The sequence below is a fragment of the Camellia sinensis genome, chromosome 10 (assembly GCF_055761805.1).
Source record: "Camellia sinensis isolate YWXY chromosome 10, ASM5576180v1, whole genome shotgun sequence".
In the NCBI taxonomy this organism is placed as follows: Eukaryota; Viridiplantae; Streptophyta; class Magnoliopsida; order Ericales; family Theaceae; genus Camellia; species Camellia sinensis.
In genome coordinates this window covers 149,144,214-149,150,838 of record NC_138970.1, presented here as the reverse complement: position 1 = coordinate 149,150,838, position 6,625 = coordinate 149,144,214, and the positions used below count along the sequence as shown (strand labels likewise).

The following is a 6,625-nucleotide window of genomic DNA, read 5'->3' as shown; positions in this document are numbered from 1 at the left end:
TCAATTTGTTGCCGTACTCTGTGTATGAAGATTCGGACTTGGCGAGTTGAAGCCCATTACTGTTACTCTCCAGTTGGTTGACCAGTTCCTCAAAGTGCCACGTGGCATGATTGAGGATGTGCTAGTAAAGGTCGATACGTTTTATTGTCCTATTGACTTTTTGGTTTTAGATATGGAATTGGTAGCCAGCTTTCTTGGCTACAGCCAATGCATGCATAAATTGTCGTATCGAGGTTATGGATGTTTCATTTGGAAATATGCAAGTGAAACTCAATGTTTTCTAAGCATCCCAAAAACCCCATGAAAGAGAGGAGTGTTTATTTGTGGATATTGTGGATGGGATTGTGGATGAGGCTTTACCCTCCATTCTTGTAGAGGAGCCTCTAGAAGCTTGTCTAGTTCATTTTGGGTTTGAAAATTTTGATATTGACAGGTTAGTTGAGGAGGTGAATGCCTTACTTAATTCTTCTTCAACACTGGATTTTCCTCCATGGAAAGCTCGGTTTGAGTCCCTTCCTTCTCTGTCTAGAGAGCTTACCATACTATCCATAGTCACACCACCTACACTTGAGTTGAAGCCACTTTCGACCACACTCAAGTATGCTTTTTTAGGGCCAAAGGATACTTTACCTGTCATCATTGCATCTGACTTAACTACAGAGCAGGAAAGTCAATTAATGAGTGTTCTTGTGGCACATCGGGGTGCTATAGGGTGGTCGGTGGCTAATTTGAAAAGGATAGATCCCTCCATGCGCATGCATCATATACATCTAGAAGAGGACACCAAACCTTCTCATGAAATGCAACGGAGTCTTGATCTAAACATGAAAGAGGATGTGAAAAAAAAGGTGTTGAAATTGTTAGATGCAGGTATTATATGCCCCATCTCGGATAGCAAGTGGGAGAGTCCCACACAAGTGGTGCCTAAGAAATCGGGCATCACTGTTATAGAAAATTAACAAGGAGAGTTAGTCTCCATACGAACCACTAGTGGGTGGCGAGTGTGTATTTATTATAGGAGATTGAATTCCATGACTTGGAAGGACCATTTTCCTTTGCCATTTATTGATCAAATTCTTGAGAGGTTAGCGGGGTAGGGTTTTTATTATTTTCTTGATAGCTACTCGGGGTATAATCAAGTCCCGGTTTGCCCCGCTGACCAAGAAAAGACAACGTTCACTTGCCCTTTTGGCACTTTTGCATACAGACGCATGCCCTTTGGGCTATAAAATGCACCGGCGACTTTTCAACGATGTATGATGGCCATTTTCTCCGATATGGTGGAGAAATTTCTAGAGGTTTTCATGAATGGTTTTTCGGTGTTTAGACCGTCTTTTGAGGAATGCCTTAGGAATTTGACTAGGGTGTTGGAACGATGTATTGAGGCAAACCTGATTTTGAGTTGCGAAAAGAGCCATTTTATGGTTCGTGAGGGTATAATGTTGGGACATCCTGTCCCCTCGAGGTATAGAGGTAGACAAAGCTAAAGTTGATCTCATTGCAGGCCTTCCTCCACCCACTTTTGTGCGTCAAGTCCGATATTTCTTAGGGCATGTAGGTTTTTACCGTAGGTTGGTCAAAGACTTTAGTAAAATATCTCGTCCTTTGTGTAGTTTACTTGTTAAGAACGCACCTTTTATCTTTGATGAGGCATGTTTGAAAGCCTTTGAAACACTAAGAGTGGCCCTTTCTACCGCCCCAATCACGAAATCACCGGATTGGTCATTTCCCTTTGAAATCATGTGTAATGCCTCAGATTATGTTGTCGGGGTTGTGTTGGGCCAAAGGGTCAGTAGGGCACCCTATGCTATATACTATGCCAGTCGCACTCTCTCGAATGCACAATTGAATTGCACTGCCACCGAGAAAGAGTTGCTAGCTGTGGTCTTTGTCTTAGATAAATTCCGGTCCTATCTCCTAGGTTCCAAGGTCACAGTCTTTATGGATTATGCCACTTTACGGTATTTATTATCAAAGAAAGAGACCAAACCTAGGTTGATTAGATGGATTTTGTTGCTTCAGAAATTTGACCTAAAGATCCAAGATAAGAAAGGATTTGAGAATGTGGTGGTGGATCACCTCTCCCAAGTCCTTGTTGCGTATACTAGTGACCCTTTAACTTTGCATGATTCGTTTCCAGACGAACAACTTCTTGTGGTGTCACGAGCCAGCCTTCCGTGGTTTGCACATATTGTGAATTACTTGGCCATTGGGCAAATTCCTAAAAATTGGTTTAAGCGAGACAAAGACCGATTCTTTTCACAGGTTAAGTATTATTTTTGGGAGGATCTGGAGTTGTTTAAATATTGCTCCGACCAAGTGATTCGACAGTGTATGTCGAAGAGTGAGGTGCATAGCATTTTTATATTTTGTCATTCTTCCTCATGTGGCGGTCATTTTAGTGGGCATAAAAAAGTCGCTAAGGTTTTACAAAGCGGGTTTTGTTGGCCCACCATTTTTAAGGATGCCATCAATTTTGTAGAACTTGTTTGCACTGTCAGCAAATGGGTTCGATATCTCGTCGTGATATGATGCCAATGCCCTCTATTCTTGTGGTAGAGATCTTTGATGTTTGGGGGATTGATTTTATGGGCCTTTTTTTGTCGTCATTCGGGTTTGAGTATATTCTCTTGGCAGTAGATTACATTTCTAAGTGGGTGGAGGTGATAGCTACCCAAACAAACGACCATAAAGTAGTGAAAAAATTTTTGCGTGAAAATATCTTTAGTCGTTTTGGATTTTCTAGAGCCATAATAAGTGACCAAGGTACACATATTTGTAACCGGTTCTTTGAGTCGGTAGTTAATAAATACTCTATCACTCATAAAGCTGGCACTCCTACCACTCTCAAACTAGTGGCCAAGTAGAGACATCTAATAGGGAGGTAAAGCACATAATAGAGAAAATGGTGAGGCTAGATAAGAAATATTAGTCAAAACGTTTGATTGATGCATTATGGGCACCTATCGGGATGTCACCATATAGGGCAGTGTTTGGCAAATCTTGCCACCTCTTGGTTGAACTTGAGCACTGAGCGTTGTGGGCTATAAAGAAGTTTAACTTCGATAGGGCTACGACTAGGCTCAACCGGAAATTGCAACTCAATGAGTTGAAGGAAATTCGAAATGATGCATATGAGAGTTGGAAATTTTTTAAAACTCAGACTAAGGAATTCCATGATAAACACATTAATAGAAAATCATTTGAACCCCGGCTAAAAAGTATGGCTTTTTAACTCGAAATTGAGACTCTTTCTAGGTAAGCTTAGATCAAGATGGGATGGTCCCTTTGTGGTTATAGAGGCATTTATTCATGGCGCCGTTGAGGTGTAAAATCCAAGGAATGGCCACACTTTCAAAGTGAATGGCCAAAGACTGAAGCCATATATAGAGGGGATTAGGAATGAGGATATGATTGAGTCCATTGCTTTGATGGACCATTTTACTCTGTTTTGAGAGATTGATATCTTGTTCTCTTTTCTTTCCTTTCTATTCTATTATATTTTTATTTATTCTTGCTGTGCTTTATTTGATGTCTGGGAGACTTTAAATCCTTTAAAGGTATAATTCCTTTGGTGTTAGCTGTGCCCGAATGGCATTTGACGATCTGGTATAGCCACCTAACTGTGTTTGTAGTAAGTTCCTAGGAGACCAACTTAGGCGGTGGAAACTAGAGTTCGAATGGCAGAGCCTAGAATGCAAAGGTTTGGAATTTTCAAGACTAAATTCTATTTTAAATACCCAAGGGTGTGGAGATTGCTTCAAAACCACCCCGACTTGAACTCTGTATGGTAAACCTATAGGTCGAGTTAGCTTTATGTGTCTCGATTTTGGATACTGAATCAACCTAGTCTGTTACCTTGTTAAAGAATAGGCAAAGTTACAAACATTGTTAGGGAGAAAAGTAGTACCCGTGGTTTTTGCGTGAAGATTATACTTTTGTTGAGCATTTAGTTATTTTTGAAATGCTATATTTATTTCGGATGTGAAATGAAGGTATAAATGACTTGAATTGTTTTTGGATGTACTTGGGTTTTAAAAAAAAAAATCCTGCACGTGCGGCACAACCCACCGCACGTGCAGCGAAAACTCCAGTTTACAAATTTGCTACTGCTTTAAATATAGAAGTGCGATATGGTGCGGCTTGGGTCCCGTACGTGCGAGAAATTTCTTGAAACAAATTGCATCACTTGCTTTATATGCAGGTGCGTGACCGGGTGCGCATGTGCTGCCGCACATGCGACGTACTATCCCTCACATGTGGAATGACGTCAAATTATAAAAATTTAAAAAAAAAATTCATTTTTTTCCTTTTATTTATTTATTTGTTTATTTGTTTATTTCTTATTTATCTACTAAATAAAAAAAATAAATAATAAAAATTATTACATTTTTTATTTTATCTATTTTATTTTATTTTATTTTTGTTTTTCCAAAAAAAAAAAATTTGATTTCATCACAACCCTAGCCCACTCTTATCACTCTCACAGATACACTTTCTCTCTGCCTCACATATTCTCTCTCTCTCTCTGCCTTATCATCTTCTTCTTTCCCTTCTCTTTCACACAAACCCCACCACCACCAACTTTCTTCATTCTTCTTCCCACTATCACTAATCTTCACCCAACCTCTTCTCACTACCACTCTACCATCGGAGCCTCACTGCCGGCGCCCTACCTTCTCTCCGTCCTGCAATCTCCGGCGACCAGCATTTTTTTTTGGCGGAGCTTCTTTCTTTCTCTTCACTAATTCAAGGTACGTCCTCCTTTTTGTTTAAACTTTGCATTTATTCTTTCAATCTTCCCTTGTAGTGAGGTTTAGGGATAGTTTAATAGAGATCCATTGCTCATCCTTTAAAAATATTTTTTTTTTAAAAAAAATCTGGGTTGCCAAGAAGTTGACCGCCGCACGTGGGGCTATCTCCGATGCCTGTGCGGCCCATCAAAAAAAAAAAAAAAAAACCACTGGCAGCTCAATAGCTATACAGGTTTGCAGAATTCTCTCATGAACAAGAAGAGATTGACTAGGATCATCAGGGCATTTATAGTAAACTGTGTAGCCTGAGCAGCCTTTGTAATCACTGTATGATTATGGTGAAAGAAATCCTTAATTTGCTTGTCAGGTGCACTGCTGCCGGTAGGGCATTTGAAGAAGGTGAGACTAGAGGAGACTAAAAGAAACAGAAGGTGTAGTGGAAAGAGTCCAGCTCAAGTAGAAAGTGAAAACATCAAAACTTTTGGATTTTATGAGGCTTTCAAGCCTTTTGTCAGCAACATTAAGAACACGTTGATCATCATTTTAAAACTTGCCTTGAAGTTCATTCCAATTTTGATCATCTATACCGAAATTGAGTTTTAGAACTTTTTTCCTGCAATCTACAGTGCATAACCCACAATTTAGCAGAAAATAAAAATAAAAATAAAAAAACCCATCAAGAGCCTTTGTATAATGTTCGTTGATCATGTTGGTTTGGCTTCTTGACACGGTAATTGACTTGGAAATACTATTAAAGGAGAGAGGATTGGCACAGAGAGAGAGAGAGAGAGAGAGAGAGAGGAGAATGGGGTGAAAGTAGAGACAAGTGGCCTAACGACGTTTACCCATTGACTCTTCGGACACTCCTTCCCCTGTCTTTGTTGAATGAATGAATATATGCATACTCTTTGACTCTTTCAAACTCCCTCTCTTTCACCAAAAAAAATTATTCAGAAAATTACTTAAAAATATAAATGAGGATTTCGGATTTATTCTAGATTAAAGCTGCAAACAAATACAACTGTTCATGAACAAAGTCGAGTTTCGTTTAGTAAAGACTCATTTAAATATGGTTTGTCAATTTTTTTATTGCGTTCGAAATCGTACTCGATATCTGTTGGCTTTTTTGGCTTTCGAAGGTTAATTTTGTAATTGCGAGCGTGCCAGCAAGGATCAATCAGTCCTTACAGAAATTTAATTGCCAACCAATTATCAGACGATTGTGTTTTAGTTCTTTCAGCCTCAATGAAGATGACTTTTACTGATGGCTTGATTTAGGAGAATTAAGGAAAATATCAATCAAATGAAGAACAACTGAAGCATTTCATTAGAATGAAAAACTTACAATGATCCAAACTCAGCCTCGTAGAGGTTTAGAGCGACAACCTACTTGAAACTACTCCTATGAACGAAATGCAGTACAGGAATGTAAAGAATAGGAAATGTAAAACTGGAAAGAAAAATAAGAAAAGTAGAATAAGACTGGTTTTTTGGATCTGAGTCTGGGGGTTTTCTGGGGCCTTCTCTGCTATTTATACTTCTCAAGGATGACCATCGAACTGTATTTCAAACCGTCGAACTGCTCCTCCATGATCTCTGATCATGTTGCTTTACAAGTAGTTCCACTATGCCATCACTTGCAGTTAGGCTTCCCTCATAAATTTGAATTTGAATGTGAGTAACCGTTGAAGCCACATCACTTTATATCTCTTTGCTGATCCAATGCTACTCAGATCTCGTAAGAACCAATATTAACTGCCACGTGTACAATCATGATTGAAGACTTAAACATTCTTCCCGTATTGCCCTTACTCTGCCACGTGTTGAATTGTAATTGGCTTATACAAAATATGTAGCCAACATTACCCACC

At 39.2% G+C, this 6,625-nt stretch overlaps 1 long non-coding RNA gene across 1 annotated transcript; it reads left to right on the top strand.

Moving 5' to 3' along the window:
• The first annotated feature begins 4,455 nt into the window (after positions 1 to 4,455).
• Positions 4,456 to 5,359, top strand: LOC114275458 (uncharacterized). The gene is made up of 2 exons (XR_003633719.2): positions 4,456 to 4,754; positions 5,122 to 5,359. It is a non-coding gene; the product is annotated as an uncharacterized LOC114275458 (long non-coding RNA).
• Positions 5,360 to 6,625: the final 1,266 nt, after the last annotated feature.